An 18,826-nucleotide genomic window follows, 5' to 3' on the forward strand; every position below is an offset into this window, starting at 1 on the left:
CATATATTATTTATATTTACTTGATGAGAAAGATTAGGAGATTAATAACTGTGATCTAGTGGAGATTTAAATTAAACAAGTAACATAATTGTATATTGTCCATACAGCAAAATCATTAGGTCACCTCTATCTACATAATGAGAAATGCATGATGAGGGTCAGTCAGGTGGCATGGTGGTTAAGGCACTAGACTCTCACATGGCTGAACACAGTTTGAGTCCTAGTCCTGTTGGCTTGACTATCACACCAGATACATGTTCCAAAGAATATCTCAAGAGGAAAACAGAGGGAAGGGATTGTGGTCTGGTCATCCCCCCGGGGGTTTATTTATTACTTGTCCTCTCTTTCTGTTGACCCTGCATGCCGTATAGCAAAATCTAAAAAAGTAAAAATTAATAAAAAAAAGAAATTTAAATATTTTAGTTTACCCATGACTGATATACATGTAAAATAACTTAGAATATCTTTTAAAAAAATAAGTCGATTATTTTTCACACTGTAAAACCTATTTTTTTTTATTTTTTTTAGTCTGGAAGAGAAGAAAATGATAAAGTGATAGTCTATATATACTTTAGAGCTAAATAATATTTAATTTTTATTAAATTTCAGCATTTTAAAATCTTTTCACAAACTGTGCCTGGGGCACAAGTACTAAAGTGAAATCATTAACAAGAAAGACATATATTGGAAACAGCTACGGTTACTGAAAAAATAAAGCCTTTTGGGCAGGTCAGTATACAAAAATATGAGTTTATACCATGGCTTATTACAGATTCTAGGAAGCTAAAGAGAAATACCTGTTGTACAGTCAGACTCTCCATGAGCTATGGACACTACAAATGAGGTCATTAATTTGGGGCAGTAATGTCTCTTTCTGTCATAAAAGTCCTTGGTGTATACTAGGTTGTTTATCAAAAATGAGTACTATTATTTGCATTAGCTGGTGTGTAGCATTTTGCATTTTTAAAATACATCTACAACCTCATTTTGTTTTGAGCCAAAAAGCTCTTTAAATTGACAGTAGAAAGTATGAGGTTAGAATTCCAGACATCAGTCTTTCCTAGAAATTGAACGGCACTAAACAGGCATTGTTTTCCTTGTCTGTTATATTCTGAGTTTTTACAAGGGAATTCCAAAATGAGAGCAAGCTGTGACAGGCATACTAATTCTCGTTCATCACTTGTGTTTGTTAGCTGGCATGAGGAAATGATCTCTGAGACAAGAAGAGAGAATTGAAATAAACACAAAAATAAAGCCTGGATGTCACATTGATGTCATATCAAAGCTAAGGACATTTAAATAGCAGAACAGTCTAGTCTTCAGTTAACCTCTGATTCATTTTCACAAATAGAATTTCATCCGAAACACCAAATTAAAACTGAAACCGAGAAATAAGCCTGTATATTAAGATGTGTCCAAATCAATTGTTGTCATGATGAGTTGCTGACTTTCAAACATAGATTTATGTCAATCACCATGTCAGTATACTGGAGTTATAATTAGTGGGAAAATTTTAAGTGTGGATTTTAATCCATCATAAGAATAACCCTAAGTACCTGAGACATTATTGGTCATAGAATTATATTCTTGGCAAGTGAGTATAATAAAAACTTCGGTGGGAAAAAAACAAAACTCCAAAGGATCTACAAATTTAGTAATATGCTACTTTTTTTTTCTTTTCTTTTTTTAAGGTAATATCCAGATAATATTATGGTAAAATATTCAAAGACATTCTCTTTTTTTATTATATATATATATATATAGCTGTATGTATATAGTGAGTACAGAAGAAGACTACAATTCTCAGAATTAAAAGATGACAATAACTGGGACCAGTAGATGGTGGAATGGTTACATTGCTGGACTCCCACCTAGTTAACTATGGATTGAATCCTGGACCTGATGGCTTAAAACTCACACCAGGCGTGTGTGTATATGTATCCAAAATCCTAAGATTAGAATGGAGGAGAAGAGATTGTGACATGGCCATATCCCCTGTGTGATGATTTTTTGCTTTCTGTCTTTCTGTGTCTCTTTGTCTCTTTGGTGAGCAATGCGCCCTATAGCAAAATCTCTCTTAAAAAATAAATGATGACGATAACTGATCAATTACCTATAAAACCTCTTTGACATAATATTAATAATAGTATACAAAAAGGAACATAGCTGCCTGAGAGGAACTAAATACACCTCAGGCTATAAAAAGATTCTTTTCTTTAAAGATTATAAATAAAAAATTTATCAATTATTTTGAGCATACTTAGAACTTACATAAACTTATGGAATATAAAATGGCATATATAGTTTTATTTAACATATTTAAAGATGATAAATAACTGAAACAGAATGTAAATATCTGTGGATTCAGTGAAGTGTCTACAACTACATGCAGAAATTTAAACATTTAAGTCTATAATACCATACATTTCTTCTCTAAATTTTATCTTTAATGATGATAAGTTAACAATTTCTAACATATTTCAGATACTTGCACAAAATTTAGTCTATATAATGTCTGCACATTTCATAGGAATAATTTTCACACACATCAGTACATGTGTATATTGAGTATATAGTATATATGAATGGTTATGTTTAAGGATGCACATTAGTTACTCATTTATCAATCTCTAATTTTTTATATATGAGTTTCTACCATTTAGATAAATTTAGGTATAATGTCTCAATGCCTTTTTCAATTATCAATGAAACAAAATGTAAAACAGTATGTCTTTTTCCATCAAAAGACTTTTAAAAATAGCTGCTATCAGCTAAATACATTCTATTTTCACCAATTAAATCATTAGCAAATTTTTCTCTGTTTCTGGCCCTCCTCCCAAGATCTTAAGCCACTGAGATGTTATATCAGTGGGCTATGAAGTGCACAACAAAGAACTTCTTTCTTTTTGCTCTCTAGAGGGCATATACACCCACCAAAGAGACAGGAAGAGTGACTAGGAGAGAGCACCTTGTATAAGAGATGATCACGTCACAATCCCTTCTTTTCCTTTCCTCCATCCTGTTATGATTTGGGCACACATTCACAAGTGCCCAGCCGTTGGAGCTGGGATTCAATTGTGATATGCCATGCTTGGCCACAGAGCCAGCTCCAAGTTAACATTTTAATATAGAAAATAAGTCACAATTGTGTGAATGAAATGTTATACAATAATATTTTCAGAGCAGGTTTTTATGAGCATGTAGCCATTGGCTTTCAAGTTAAAACTACAGACAGGGAGAGGAAACCATTTTCACAAATTTGTAATTTAAACAAATTATCTCTTGTATTGGTTAGGAAAATAGGACTAGCTAATGATCAATGATAGAAATGATCTGACCATAGGGGCTGGCAGGTGGTGTTGTGGTTAAGGGTGCTGGATTCCCAAAAGTCCAACCATGGTTCTAGTCCTGGACCTGGTGATTCTCTCTCTCTCTCTCTCTCTCACACACACACACACACACACACATGTGTGCATCCTGTGTCCCTCTCTGTTCAAATTAAAAAGAGTCCTGGACTTGCCAGGTTTCTCTCTCTCTCTCTTTCTCTCTCTCTCTTCCTCACACACATCCACGCACACCCACACACACACACACGCACACACACACACACACACACACATGTGTGCATACTGTGTCCCTCTCTGTTCAAATTAAAAAGAGTCCTGGACTTGCCAGGTTTCTCTCTCTCTCTCTTTCTCTCTCTCTCTTCCTCACACACATCCACGCACACCCACACACACACACACGCACACACACACACACACACACACATGTGTGCATACTGTGTCCCTCTCTGTTCAAATTAAAAAGAGTCCTGGACTTGCCAGGTTTCTCTCTCTCTCTCTTTCTCTCTCTCTCTTCCTCACACACATCCACGCACACCCACACACACACACACGCACACACACACACACACACACACATGTGTGCATACTGTGTCCCTCTCTGTTCAAATTAAAAAGAGTCCTGGACTTGCCAGGTTTCTCTCTCTCTCTCTTTCTCTCTCTCTCTTCCTCACACACATCCACGCACACCCACACACACACACACGCACACACACACACACACACACACATGTGTGCATACTGTGTCCCTCTCTGTTCAAATTAAAAAGAGTCCTGGACTTGCCAGGTTTCTCTCTCTCTCTCTTTCTCTCTCTCTCTTCCTCACACACATCCACGCACACCCACACACACACACACGCACACACACACACACACACACACATGTGTGCATACTGTGTCCCTCTCTGTTCAAATTAAAAAGAGTCCTGGACTTGCCAGGTTTCTCTCTCTCTCTCTTTCTCTCTCTCTCTTCCTCACACACATCCACGCACACCCACACACACACACACGCACACACACACACACACACACACATGTGTGCATACTGTGTCCCTCTCTGTTCAAATTAAAAAGAGTCCTGGACTTGCCAGGTTTCTCTCTCTCTCTCTTTCTCTCTCTCTCTTCCTCACACACATCCACGCACACCCACACACACACACACGCACACACACACACACACACACACATGTGTGCATACTGTGTCCCTCTCTGTTCAAATTAAAAAGAGTCCTGGACTTGCCAGGTTTCTCTCTCTCTCTCTTTCTCTCTCTCTCTTCCTCACACACATCCACGCACACCCACACACACACACACGCACACACACACACACACACACACACACACTGTCCTTCTCTGGTCAAATTTAAATAAATAAATAAAATTAAATGAAACAATTTATAAAAAAGAAATTATTTGACCATAACTTGTGCTGTTTGAATAGCTGACAATTAGCTGATAAATACTTAAATTTAATGGTCCCAAAGAAAAGGACACTGTTTTGTACACAGAAAGGTATCTGTTTCTGTGGAAGAAAAAGGCACCTTTGGTAGACTGAAAAAAATCAAACTCTTAAAATTCACTCTTTGCAATAATGTGGCACTATTCATATGCAAATAATCTTTATACTTCAGGCCCCTTCAACCTTTGTTTGCAAATTTCTTGCCCCAAATATACTTTTTTTATTCCTAATGGTCTGTGTTTAGGAACTTTCAGATGTATACATATTATAAAACCATAGCCAACATAATTACTTATAGAAGTTTCTAAATTGTGTAGAAGCCCAAAAACACTAAAATCCTCTTAAAATCTTAGATATTTGCTTTATAGTAAGTAAGGAAGTACTATATCATGTTGTCTATGCATGTAACTATTGGTAACCGGCTATCGGTAAGATATCATCAACTCAGAATCCAGTGAGGAATCCAAGACTTACCCTTCCTCACAGTCTTTCAGGTAAAATTCTCAATGGAACGAAATACAACAACAGGTTAGTCAAAATGTGTAACCCTTATTTAAATGCCACTAACATTTAAATACATCTGTAAGTGAAGCTTCCCACTGTTCCATTTAACACTTCATCAAAAGGCTAATGAACTGCGGAGTGCTCTCTGCCTCTCTTCTTAACCTGGGTGCTATGTTTAATAGAATGACCTCTTTTAAGTTCAGCAGCAACCCCTAGAAATGATCTAGCTAGCCAGCTAACTTTTACACTTAAAAACAAGAACTTAAATAATGAGTGCAGAGCAATGGCTCCACAGTCATTACTCATTTCCAGGGTTAACTGCTTGGTTCTGTGGAGAACGTGAACACCAGGGCTAGGCTGGTATGTCCAGAGGACTGACTACCGAAGGGACACAGTCACTGAAGAATCACCGACTAGGCCTAGTTCCAGTGGGAAACAATTTCCTCTGGCAGCTTTTGAAGTCTGTTTTTGTAGGAAATTGCCTCTTGGAGCACATAAAGCTAATTCATGGCGGCTCCCAGAACTCTCACACACCCGGCTGGAATTCCCTCGTGGACTAGGCCATCTTGTTGACATAATCAGGTTCGGCTCTTGGCAAAGCTCCAGCTGTTTGTGTGGAGCCAGTCAGATTAGGCTGAAAGCCTCTAAATCTTCCAAAGTGTCCCCAGGAAGGGAATATAAAATGGTGATGGTGCTATGGCAAGACCCTGGGAACACAGCAAAGTCACGACATTTGTATTTGGGTCTGTCATTGTGATTCAATAACACAGAATTTGCTAGTAGATTCAGCAGAGGTCACAGCACAAAAGTGATGAACGACCTGCAGTTCCAATTTTTCTCACTGAATCTATGTTGTATGCTGGGTTAATTTTTCTTTGGAGGTTTATTATGGTGCTACAAAAGATGTCCTTCTCCTAAACACCTAGCATCACAACACATTTTTTTTTTTACATTGTAATGCCTATAATTATTAGAATTAGTAAATGGAAAATCGATGAACATTATTTCTTTAGCACAGAAAATATTAGTAGACATTCATATATTATAAAATAAAAAGGAAAGGTTGCTCTTAATTTGCCTGCTGCCCCATCTATTTAATACATATTTATTAAGGGAGATTTTTTTCAAGGACAAAGACAAGTTATTTACTCAAATTATAAAAGGCAATGAGAAAAAGAAGCTTGAATATGACCCTAGACACTTAATTTGAGATAAAAGTTGAAAATCAAAAGCATATCAATTTAAAATATAAAAGAACCAGCATTTCTTTTTCTAGGTGTGAGAAATACTGAGGTTTGAGCATGAAAGTAATGTTAAGTGAGTTGAAACATCAGAAACAGAGAAAATAGCAGCTGTGCACAGGATGGGAATAAAAGTGAGAGAACATTTAGTCACATGGGGAAACAAAGTTGAAAGCAACTGTGTACTTGTTTGAATTTGATATTGTCCGCGATAGTGAACACGAAGTTCAAAATGAAAAGCTTTTTCTCATACTGATGGCCCCTTTCTTGGCTCTACATTTCTTAGGAACAAAAGCGAATAAAAATCTGACATACAATCTTTTTTCCCAGTAGTCTAAAATAAATTTGAGGACTGGGATATAAATAATTTTATATTATGTAAATTTTACATATTTTGTCTTTTATCATATTCTGTTCACACTTAAATATCATTTTCATATTTTTTTCTAAAAAATACATAGCAGTTCTTATGTGTATAAGGTCTTTCTGATGCTTAATCCTGTCTGCCCATCAAATTGCTTATTGACCTTAGTTATGTCATTCATAATTTCCTCTCTTTAGTATATCTTTGATAGAATCCTGCACTTACAGCTGCAGAGATTTATTTCTCTGCACACCTACCTAAGAACTTATTTCACTAAAGGGTTATTTTTGCTTATTTTGCTTTCTTATTCTAGAGAAATTGAACTATTTTAGATTGAAAACACCATCCCTCCTCTCTTTTGATTTATTGGTGTCTCAAAGTTTCTGGTCCTTTGTGAATTATCTGTATATATCTCTCAGTGACTCCATCCTTGACTTGTCTTTTGCTGACTTTCAATGTACTAGTGGCCAAAGGCAAGGTCTGGGGTCAGATGGTCTTAGCTTGAAATCTGGATCCCTAAAGGATGAACGATGTGACCTAGGGCAAGTCACTTCTCTGGATCTCAGTATCACCTACAACATGATTTACCTCCCATAGTTAGCCAGAAGGGTAAAACTGGTAATGGACAAAAACTGCTTGTAAATCCATCCAGCACGTATTAGAAATCCACCCAGGTGCTAGCCTTCAGCATCCTTGTCAGCACCCACTGTCACCATCAACTTATGGCGACCCCTGTGCAGAGACTATGAGGAGATCACTTGCAATATCTGCCCTTGGACAGAACTGCTAAGTCATAGAATGATGAAGGTCGACTGCCTCAGCATGTCCTTTTCAGGTACAATAAGTAAACATCTTTTCTCTTTTATTTTTTTAATTATCTTCCTTAATTCCCAAATCTTCCAAATGTTATTTATTTTTTTAGTTTTCTTTTTCTTTCCTTTCTTTCTCTTTCTCGTTTTCTCTTTTTTCTTTTTCTTTCTTTTTTTTTCTTTCTTTATTTTTCTTTCTTTTCTTTCCTTTCTTTCTTTCTTTCTTTCTTTCTTTCTTTCTTTCTTTCTTTCTTTCTTTCTTTCTTTCTTTCTTCTCTCTCTCCCTTCCTTCCTACCTTCCTCCTTCCTTCTTTCTTTCTTTAAATTTGTTATAGCATGCATGTGCTCTCTAGACAGAAACAGTGAAAGAGGAAAAAGGAGAAAGTAACCTTCAGGGAGAAAGACTATGTCACAATCCTTTCTCCTCCGTGCTCCTCAGTGAATTTTGAACATGGATGCACATGTACCTGGCATGTTTCTCAAGTCACCAGGTCGAGGATTTAAACCATGTAGCCAATCATGTGGGATGCACCTGCCTTCACCACCACACCGCTGACTGGCCCTCATTTATGCTTCATATACACCTTACACACATAGCTTGAAGACAATTTTATACAATATTTTCATATTGCAGGATTTTATCTGTGATCTGCCAGTACATGAAGTCAGGGGTGAAATTTACTATCTGTGACTTCATATGGGTGATTGAACAGTTTCAGATTTCAGAGCATTTTAGAGTTAGGATTTTCAGATTAGGGATACTCAGCCAGTATACTTATTAGATCTTAAAATATGCCAGGTGTACCTCTAAATCCTTTACAAGTATTAACTCACTATATCCTTATAAAATAAGTGACTTATGGTGGCTTCATTTTATGGAATATAAAAGCAGGGTCATGGGACCAGCAGATGGCATAATGGTTACATTGCTGGACTTCCACATGGCCATGTGGTTTGAGTCTCGGACCAAGTGGCTTGAAACTCATGCCAGATGTGTGTGTATGTGTGCCACAAAAGCCAGAGAAGAGAATGGAGGAGAAGGGGTTGCAGTGTGTCTATTTCCCTGAGGAGTGATTTCTCACTTTCTCTTTGTCTCTGTCTCTCTGGTGAGCGCACATGCCCTATAGTGAAAATCTCCCTGAAAAAAATAAAAAGAAGACAGAAGAGTTCACTAACTTGCACAAGATGAGGCAATAATACATAATAAAACCAGAGCCATTTAATTCCAAAGATACTGCTCAGAAACACTGGGTTACTCTGGCCCTTTCTGAGATGCATTTTCATTCAAAGTCACTCCATGTTTAAGCCTGTTCTGCCTCTTTTCTATGTTTTCTTCATCTGGTTCCTTTCTGTTCATATCAAGTCATAGCTAAGAGATGGAGAACAAAACTGTGCTGTAGACAGAAACACTGAACTTTCTGTCTTTCGCTTCAAATGCTACCTGCCCTGCTTTAACGCCTACTGAAAACATGTCACAAAATATTTTGTTCTTTATGTATATATGACTTTCCCTTTAAATAGCAATCTTCCAAGTCATCTTGTGTAGCTATGCATTTTGGTAATATTTTCATCAAATAAGCTTCAAGAAGATAAAAGTAATCCCCAGGCAGTAGATACAGTAACACAACATGACTGCCAAATACACACCCATGGGAATTAACACCAATAGCTTTTTCCTTTTCCGTTTTAATCAAAGAGTGCCAGAAAGTGCAATAGTAATAGGAAGATGGTGTAAATGAAATTGAATACTAAATTTTCACTGAAACATAAGAGAAAAATCGAATGTCGAAAATTAAAATTAAACCATGAAAAATTAAAAATGAAATTAATCCACTATGCCAAAGTTTTCAGTTTTGCACTCATTACCATACTTCCAGATTTCTAAAGATATATTCACATTACAGAACGTTCTATTCCAAATTATCTCTCTTCTCTTTCACTCTCTGTAAACCTAGAGAACTCATCACAATGTAACTGAGAATCCTTTTCTATTTTCCTCCTTAAAGGTCTTTTCTAGGTACAGTTTAGCCATTGAGAACTGGTAAAATTAACTCAGCAATATCATGCACTTCAAACTTCAGATTAACAAAAGCATTTTTATTAATCTAATCTTCACACATATTCCTATTTTAAAAATATGTTCATTGATGTGCAGATTTATTTGAATAAAAAAATTCCAAAATTCTCATAATTAAAATAATACTTTGTACATATTCATATACATTAATAATAGTGTTAAATTTAACCAGGCTATCAACAGCAAGAACTTGGTTGGATATTAATAGCTAAAATATATTAGATATATTTTACATCCTTCTGTTCTACTTCATTAAAATTGAACCAATATTAACACAATTTTTCAGGCTAGCATGAAAAACTATAGTGCTTAAAAACCCATGTGAATGTTTGTATTTTAATATCACAATTGAAATAAAAAGTACGAGTTTATAACCATGTCTTATTACAAATACAGCTAAATATAAGTGCAGTGCTTCTATTCTTTTTTATACTTAAAAACATGATGTACTAGAATAATTTAGAGGACCTCATTTCTCTGTTCTGCTTATAATGTATGATGCACTAATCTCCAATAACAGACTTTTATTCAAACAAGAGAAATTATCACTTTAAAAAACAATGTCACTCATTCAAAACATTGGGAACCAAATAAAAGAACTGCAAATAGATTTTGAACTAGTGGAAGAAAACTAACTTCTTCAAATGATTATCCAATCTGTGCTTTTGTAAACTGCAAAATACAATAATAGAATTTTAATTGTTTTCCTAATACAGTTTGTATAAACATTATTTCAAAGAATTGAAAGTATTAAAAAAAAGAACTTTTCAGTTAATATTATATCATACATTTCTCAACATATTTATGTTCAGAACTGCTCTCTTGAGGGACCTGATGGTGGCACAGAAGTAAAATGTGACATTCTTCAAGGTTGATTCACTTGGGAAGGAAATGTGTTCCTATGCAGTGACCTCCATGAGTGTGCTGGGCATACATGGTTCCATAATCCCGGGAGAGCTGAGTCTAGGGGTGGACTGTGGTGCAAGACTCTGTTACGAGTGCTGTCTTTCTCTCTGTCTCCCTTCCTCATGGAAGAAGTAAATAAATAAGCTAAAAACAAACAAACAAACAAACAAACAAAAAACTATCCTCGTGTAGGATATTCTGAGCCATATTTAAAATATTTATACAACTTATGAATATTCAATGATTTTAAAATTTGTTTATGACCAATTAGACTTCTCTCTTTCTTGGGGTTCAGATACTTGCTTCTAAATAATTGTACTGCATTGACATATTTCAACATAATTTCCAACATATTTTGTTCTATGTACCTTTGCTTAATTTCCAAAATCTACTGATCTTTTTTCTTCCTTCTAGTATCTTCCTTGTTTTAAACTTTTTCAGCCAGGCAGGCTATAGACACCTGGGCTATTTTTCACTTTTATTCCACTTACATTTCCTTCATACAAGTTATGCCAGTTAGACTTTTGAAATATCTTCCTATGCACCTAGTACTTCATAGGGCCCTCAGCTTTGTTTTCTTCAATTCTGGCATCTTATCCGCTTATTTTAACAGGATTTACCTCATCTTCCTGCATCCATTTTCCTCAGACCTAGTCACTATTACACCCTCAATCATTTTTCAAAAACACCTCTCTGATACTCTCAGTTATTCAATACTTGGCCTCACTTAAATATTGTAACTAGTCTTTCTTTCATGTTTCCCTGGATCTTAGAAATCTGAGCTAAGACCTTTGACCCTTAAGACTCTAGGGATCAATTGTTGTCTATTAGTTTTCTCTCCCATTGTCATCTTCAAATTCTCAGAGATTGGTGGGGGTTTTGATAAAAGTTGAAAAGAATACTTGAAACTATGATGTTGTCAGTTATATTTTCTGATTCATGACTATCCAAATGTTTTTCTTCTATCATAGGTACTTGCTTAAAAGGTCTTAATGCTGTGGATACTACATTTGGGCAACTCATTCCACTTAGAAAAGTGCCTGCCATCCTATGATGTGGTGAGTTCCCTGAGCCCCTGTCCTGGTCAGCCCTCACTGTCTCTTTCCACACTAGTCAAGTCACTGAGGGTCCAACATATCCATACTAAAGTCTACCAGGCAAAGTTACAAAACACCTAGCACCATATTTTGAATATAGACTATATCCTATAGGATAGAGTGAACTACTCAAAAGCCTTTTATATTGTATTAGAAATAAACTATTTCTGTTCAAAGCAAAGGCTCTGGTCCTTGAATACAGACATAATTAGAATTAGAATGAATTGATTTGGAGATTCATTTTGCATTTGCAAGCATTTTTAAAATAGAAACTGTAGCTAAATTAGTTAATATATCTTCATTTATTTGTGTATTGTTAATTATTTCATTAAAACTCATGACTGACAAAAGTATACAGAAAACTCTATTTTATTTATTAACTAATCTACCTTGTTATATATAGTCCTTACTATAAATACAGAGTCATATAATGAAGCTTAAGAGTAGCACCATACCTCAAGTAAATATAGGGGGTCATTGAAAAGTTAATGAAAAATGCTTATTATATAAAAAGAACTATGAATCAACTTAAAATCATTGCACCAAAATAAACTTGTACTTTAGTTTTATTTGTCCATGAACTTTTTAAAGTACCTTCATAATATGATTTTTTTTTTTTTTTTTTTAATTAACGTATATAGCAACAAAGCAGCTGTAAAGAGAAGAAAAAATCTAGGGCCAGTAGGTGGCATGGTTTTAAGACACTATACTCCCATGTGGCCTACCATGGTTAAGATCCTAGATCTGGCAACTTAAAACTCACACCGGAAGTATGTTCATGCATGCCCAAAAGTCCAAGAAAAGAATGAAGAAGAAGGTATTGTGTCCTGGCCATGCCTTCCAGGGGGGTGATTTCTCACTTTTCCTCTCTCTGGTTAGTGCACTCCCCCATGACAAAAACTTAAAAAAAAAAAAATAAGATAGAGAGAAAACCATTAAATGTTGAGAAAATGAAGTTGTGTTGTAGGAATGGATCTGATTTCACTCTAGTAGGGCAGTTTCTCCATATGCCACTTTGAGTGTTTCTATTGTACATCTGTTGCATGACAAACATAAAATGGTTGGGTTCACTATCAATTACAGGCTAGAACAAGTAAGATTTCAATTACAACAGGAGAGCAAAACAGCTGGGAAATTCCCAAGGGAAGGTGCAAGAACCAAGGGGGTGAAGCAGGCATCATAATGGTACATTGCACACTACTAATTAGGGAGAGATGAAGTCAAGTTAAAAGAAAATATACCCCTAGATGCTCTGTTTCGTGGAGACCACTTGGGTACTGAAAACCGTGCCTTGGTGGCTTGTCTTATTCTGAATTCTCATGTAATTGTTGCCTCATGAGCAGCTTAAATGAAAATCTAGCATAAAAGATCTTTTTTTTCTTTTAAGGATAACTTATTTTAAAAAATTAAAAATGTGATTAAATCTAGGTATTTAAATCCTATCCAAATAGTGTTAAAATGCAGGGTTATCTTTAAGAGGTAGCAAAGTAAAAAATGAAGAAAATTATGGTAATGAGTTTTACAATAGCCTGCAGCTCCCTAAATAAGGAATGCATAAATATAGGCACATATAAAAGTCTTCTTGACAAACATCTTATATTGAGGAAGAAAATCAGGGATCCTTCCACTCTGTACACTGCATGGCAGTTATGTGATTTTTCCCCCCTATAAGCTCGTTTTTTCATATGTTTAATTAAATGAACTATAAGCAGTACAAATTAAAATAGCATAATATGCAATTGAAAACAAATTATTTTTTCTAACATACAATCTAGCAATAGAGTTAAGAATTAGCCACAGGTTATAAAATGTTAGGGCTATTTAAATAGCAGATTTCCGCTGTAGTTTTCATAATCAACATATTTACTGACAATAAAGATAACAATAACAATAATAATAATTTTAGTACCATGCTATATTTGAGATGCCTGATCTATAACCCACTGGACCCACTATTTTTGAGAATTCTCATATCTGGATCTAAGAAAATGACATAGAAATATAAAATCATTATTATTTTAACCAATATTCACAAAAATACTTTGATGTTTACCCAGTAGCTCACACATACCTACTATTAAATTTTGAGTTTTGAATCTATATCCAAAATTTTATCTGGCATCCCCCAAGGTAACTAATTTCACTTAGTTTTCCTCACTAGAAAGATATTTTGAAGGCTATAAAATCATTGAATTAATTCTGATGAAAGATGCTAGGGGCTCAATTAAGATAATATAGGAAAAGCAATGACTTTCTATAAAGGGGAGATTATAGATACTGGAGACCAATGAAAGTGAAGATGAAAGAAAGGAGAACTTAACATAAATCTGAAACTCCAATCTCGAAAAACTAAGGGCAGAGAAAGTAGGAGAGAAAAGCAATTATATAGGAATATCAGCCTGGACTCTTCTGGACACAATGAGATATTTTACTAATAGCAAATGTAGCTTCCCTTAACTTCATGCTTTAAAATTATATTTTGCCAAGACCAGTGTCTGGCATAATGATCATGTTGTTGGACTCCCATATAGTTGACTGCAGTTCAAGTCTTGAACCGGGTGGTTTAAAACTCACACGAGGTGCCTGTACGTGGGTCCCCAAGATTCAGAGAGGAGAACAGAGGAGAAACAATTGCTGAGAGGCCAAGCCCCCTGGGGGGGTGATTTCTCGCTTCCTGTCTCTCTGTCTTTCTGGTGAGTGCAAAAATCTCTTTATATATAAATATATGTATATATATATATATATATATAGCCTTAATTTTTATTCTGTATGGTATGCTAATTTTTGAAAACCAGTAACTCCTCATAAGTCACCATTATATCTTAGAGCAGTGTTTACTGTAAAACAATTTACCTATGACCTGGAGCTTAGTTTGAACATTATTACCCCCATAAAATAATTTATTTTACTTATTATTTAATGTGCACATAACAAACTCATTTTTATGTGATTCAAATACCAGTTCTTTAAAGCTAGTTACCCTGAACAGGGAAGGGCAATGTATGGTCCCTCTTGCCCCACATAATCTTTTCTTCAGTAACTTTGTCTGTCCCTCCATGACACTTTTGAAAGGAATAGAATAAGTCCTATTGAGGATCTATCTGTCACAGCCTACAAGCTGGTGTGTTATTTTCCTCCATTTATATAAACAGGTACATTCCACATCTTTCTGTGCTGGAGGGGACATAAGACTACTTTGAATTTGGGGAACCAGCAGTTAGCGTAATGGCTATGTCGCTGAACTCCCACGTAGTCGACCGCAGTTCGTGTCCCGGACCCGGTGGCTTAAAACTCATGCCGGGCGCATGTGCGTGCGTGCCCAAGATCCTGAGAGGAGAATGGAGGAGAAGGGATTGTGGCGTGACCATCCCCCCTGGGGGGTGATTTCTTGCTTTCTGTCTCTATGACTCTCTCTGTCTGTCTGGCGAGCGCACGTGCCCTACAGTGAAAATCTCTCCCAAAAAAAAAAAAGCTACTTTGAATTTGAATATGAAACAACAAAATTTTGGACATATTTGTGTTTTGGTAATGATATTTCCAATTTATTCGTCCTAAAGGTGAGGAAAAAGAATACCACATCACCTCTTGATGCTTGGGTAATGAGAATAAAATAATAATTCAATAAAAAAAGCTATTACAAGTATTTACTAAAGAGGGAAAGGTATGAATTTGATAATGTAAAGGAGGTGATTTTCTTTTCTGATCTAGTTGTGTAGAAAGTCGCCCTAACTCAGATGAATAGGAAGGAATCAGGCCGAGTCTCAAAATTAAATTCAGAAACATGCCCAGCCTCTATGGAAACCGTACAAGAAAAACTCTGTATGACAGACAACGGCAAAATTGCAGCTGCTGAGATTGTGTGTGCAGCCAAGTACCACTTCACTCTTGATCTATGTTAAGTTGACTGAAGGAAGGAAATCAATTACTATCGACAGTGAACTTCAGGTAGACCTAGGGTTAAGATGCCAGCTACATGCAGGTGTGTGCCCTCAGCAAAGATAATTCAGGCTGAGCCTTCATTAAGTAGGAGTGCTGTTGCATTCAGTACTTTGAGATTTAAGTGGTTGTGCTTTACAAGCAGACAGACGCAGATGGAGAAACCCAAATACTGCAAACCTCCTAACATCACCAATGAAAATATCTGCTGTAACTAGTTGAACCTTTTCTAATACACCAGGCCTAATAAAGAAGCTCTCTCTATCTCTCTCTGTCTCTGTGTGTGTGTCTCTCCTCTCTCCCATACACACACAGAAACATATCACAGTGGTTTCTGGTGATCACATTAGAGTCTAGACACACTAAAATCTCAAATACTAATTAAACACCATATGTATCGGATATTGCTGTTGTCTTCCATTTCTTTTAGTAATAGTGTACTAAATTTGCTTTGGATGGACTTCTTTCTCACTTTCAATCCTTAAATCTGAGTCCTGGACAAGGTCCATACCAAATAGTACTTCCTATCCTCCAGACACTATTACATGTTTGGTTCCATTTCCACAGAAAGATAAGATGACTATGTACTACACGTAAACTCCTGGACAATGATCTGTGCTGAGAAAAGGTGAGCTGGGATTGCTCCTGGGGCCACAAAATAAAGGCTGTCAAGTGTGGATCGGGGCAGCAGAAGGGAAGAGTATAGAGAAGGATAGCAAGAGAACAAATAGAGAGGTATGACATTAGTGGGACACAGAAATGGTTTATTACCTACTGATGATAACATGTATAGTATTCTCAACTGGACTGGTCTGAGAAATATTTCATGTTGAGTAAATTTATTTTACAAGCCAAATGATATACAGTGATTGAATGTTTAAAATAATAATAATAATAATCTGAAAAAAATGGTGAAAAGGTATTTGATGTTGATGATGTGGATAGTATGTCTTTGTCTTGACTGATAAACATGGTATTCATGCTGGAAAAGAAATGTAATAATACACTGTAAAGATATATGTGATTGGGGATCAGCAGTTAGTGTAATGGCTATGTCGCTGAATTCTCATGTAGCAGACTGCGGTTCAAGTCCTGGACCCAGTGACTTAAACTCATGCCAGGCACATGTGCGTGAGTGGCCAAGATCCCAGGAGGAGACTAGAGGAGACAGGATTGCAGTGCGGTCATCCCCCCTTGGGGTGATTTTTCACTTTCTGTCTCTCTGTCTGTCTCTGTCTTTTTGGCAAGTGCACGTGCCCTATAGCAAAAACCTCTCAAAAAAAAAAATATATATGTAATTCAATGTAATATAAAAAAGATTATGATAATAATAAACAAAATTAAATAAATACAAAAATAAATAAATAAAGGCTGTCAATGGAACAACTCAGAGCAATGTAATTAAGACACTGTACCTAGTGCTATTTCTTGGTTATATAATATTATACTGTAGTAACTCCAAGTACAAGTCAATAAATGCTCATATATACAGTTTTTGAAGATAGGTATATAGATGAACTGTAACTGAAACTACCAAATTTACCTCAGTAGGATTGAGTGGGTAGCAAAATAATAGACTTAACTTTAAAATGAGCAGTAATTTAACTTTCTTTTATTCTTTCTCTCTCTCTTTTTCCCTTTCTTTTGTTCCCACTCCCTTCCTTCTTCTCTTTCTTTCTTTCCCTCTTTCTTTCACTCTCTTTGTCTTTCTTTGTCTTTTTTTTTTCTTACTTTCTTCTTGTGATGCCAGAGGGTACGTGTGTGTGAGATAAAGAGAAAGAGATAAAACTCCTTCCCATAAAGCCTAGTCACTCTTTAACCCTTTTCCTCTATTCTCCATCCCATCAGTATCCTGGGCACACATACATTGTCTCTGGTGTGTTTTTCAAGTCTTTGTGACTGGGACTCAAACCCTGGTTGGCCATGTGGGATCTGTTCTGACTTCTTCATAGCATTTAACAGCTATACTACAGTTTCAGGCTAGGAGTCTACTTTCTCATAAATATTTTCAAGAATATCTGAGTGACAGTTGACTAAGAGAATAATAGGTAAGGGGTAGCATATAAACTTTTGTGATGAACTTTAGATTTTGATCTAGTTAACATAGAAAAAAGTTTCATATATCAATGTTGCTACAGATCGAGCATTCCTACCCCAAAAATCCAAAATCCAAAATGTTCCAAAATCTAAAACTTTTGAGGGCTGACTTGACAGCACAAGTGGAAAATTCCACATCCCTACTTTATGTGAGGATCACAGTCAAAACTCAAGAGAATAACGAACCTTCCAGACCCCTTCAGCTGTCATACATTTTTTCGAGGCATGTACAGGATTCCCTATGTAACGATACCCACAAATTATTTCATACAAAATATTAAAAATATTTTATAAAATTATCCTTAAACTTTGTATATAATGTGTTTTGTGTATAAGGTTGGGTATCATCCTTGATACCCAATTATGCACAACATAAGCAAATCTTCTGAAACAGAAAATATCTGCAATCTAAAACACATCTGGTCCTAATCACTTTAGGTAAGAGATACTAACCTTGTACATAGTTCTGTGTTTAAATATTTTCCAAGTTCCTCATATTCACATTCAGAGTTAGTTCTAGTCTGAATCAATGAGTTACATTTTAAAGAAATAAAAACAAACAAAAAAACACTCTAAACACTGTAAGTAGTACAGAAGCCCCGTAAGACCAAATAACCTGTGTAGCTATGTTAACCACAAGCATCCAGTCTGAAAGAATTCTTTCTAGAATAGAGACTAAAAATTGTAGGGAGTGGCGAATCTGAGCTAAACAATAGTGACCTTTAAAGATGAGAAAAGACACAGACCTGCTCTCTTGGACCGATGCTGCAAAGCTAGCAGAGGTTAAAGGAAGTCCAGGGGAAGCTTGGAAGCATAAGACTCAAGATGCTCCACAGCTGCAGTGGATGATAGAAAACACCTTTACCTTCTGCTTTTTCCTCCTCCAATGGCCTCTTAAAGAATAAACCCGCTAATGGCTCAGTGCTGTGGTGATCTCCATCAGAGACACCAGGACTGCCGGATCCCCACTTTGTTCTGCTTGTGTGTCTGTC

General features: G+C 36.0%; 1 protein-coding gene across 4 annotated transcripts in view; it reads right to left on the reverse strand.

Moving 5' to 3' along the window:
* The window catches only part of PCDH9 (protocadherin 9), a 1,049,538-nt gene that overhangs the window by 586,004 nt on the left and 444,708 nt on the right, over positions 1–18,826 (reverse strand). The window lies entirely within an intron of this gene.

This window comes from Tupaia chinensis, unplaced genomic scaffold, assembly GCF_000334495.1.
Source record: "Tupaia chinensis unplaced genomic scaffold, TupChi_1.0 Scaffold000658_2, whole genome shotgun sequence".
Classification (NCBI taxonomy): Eukaryota; Metazoa; Chordata; class Mammalia; order Scandentia; family Tupaiidae; genus Tupaia; species Tupaia belangeri.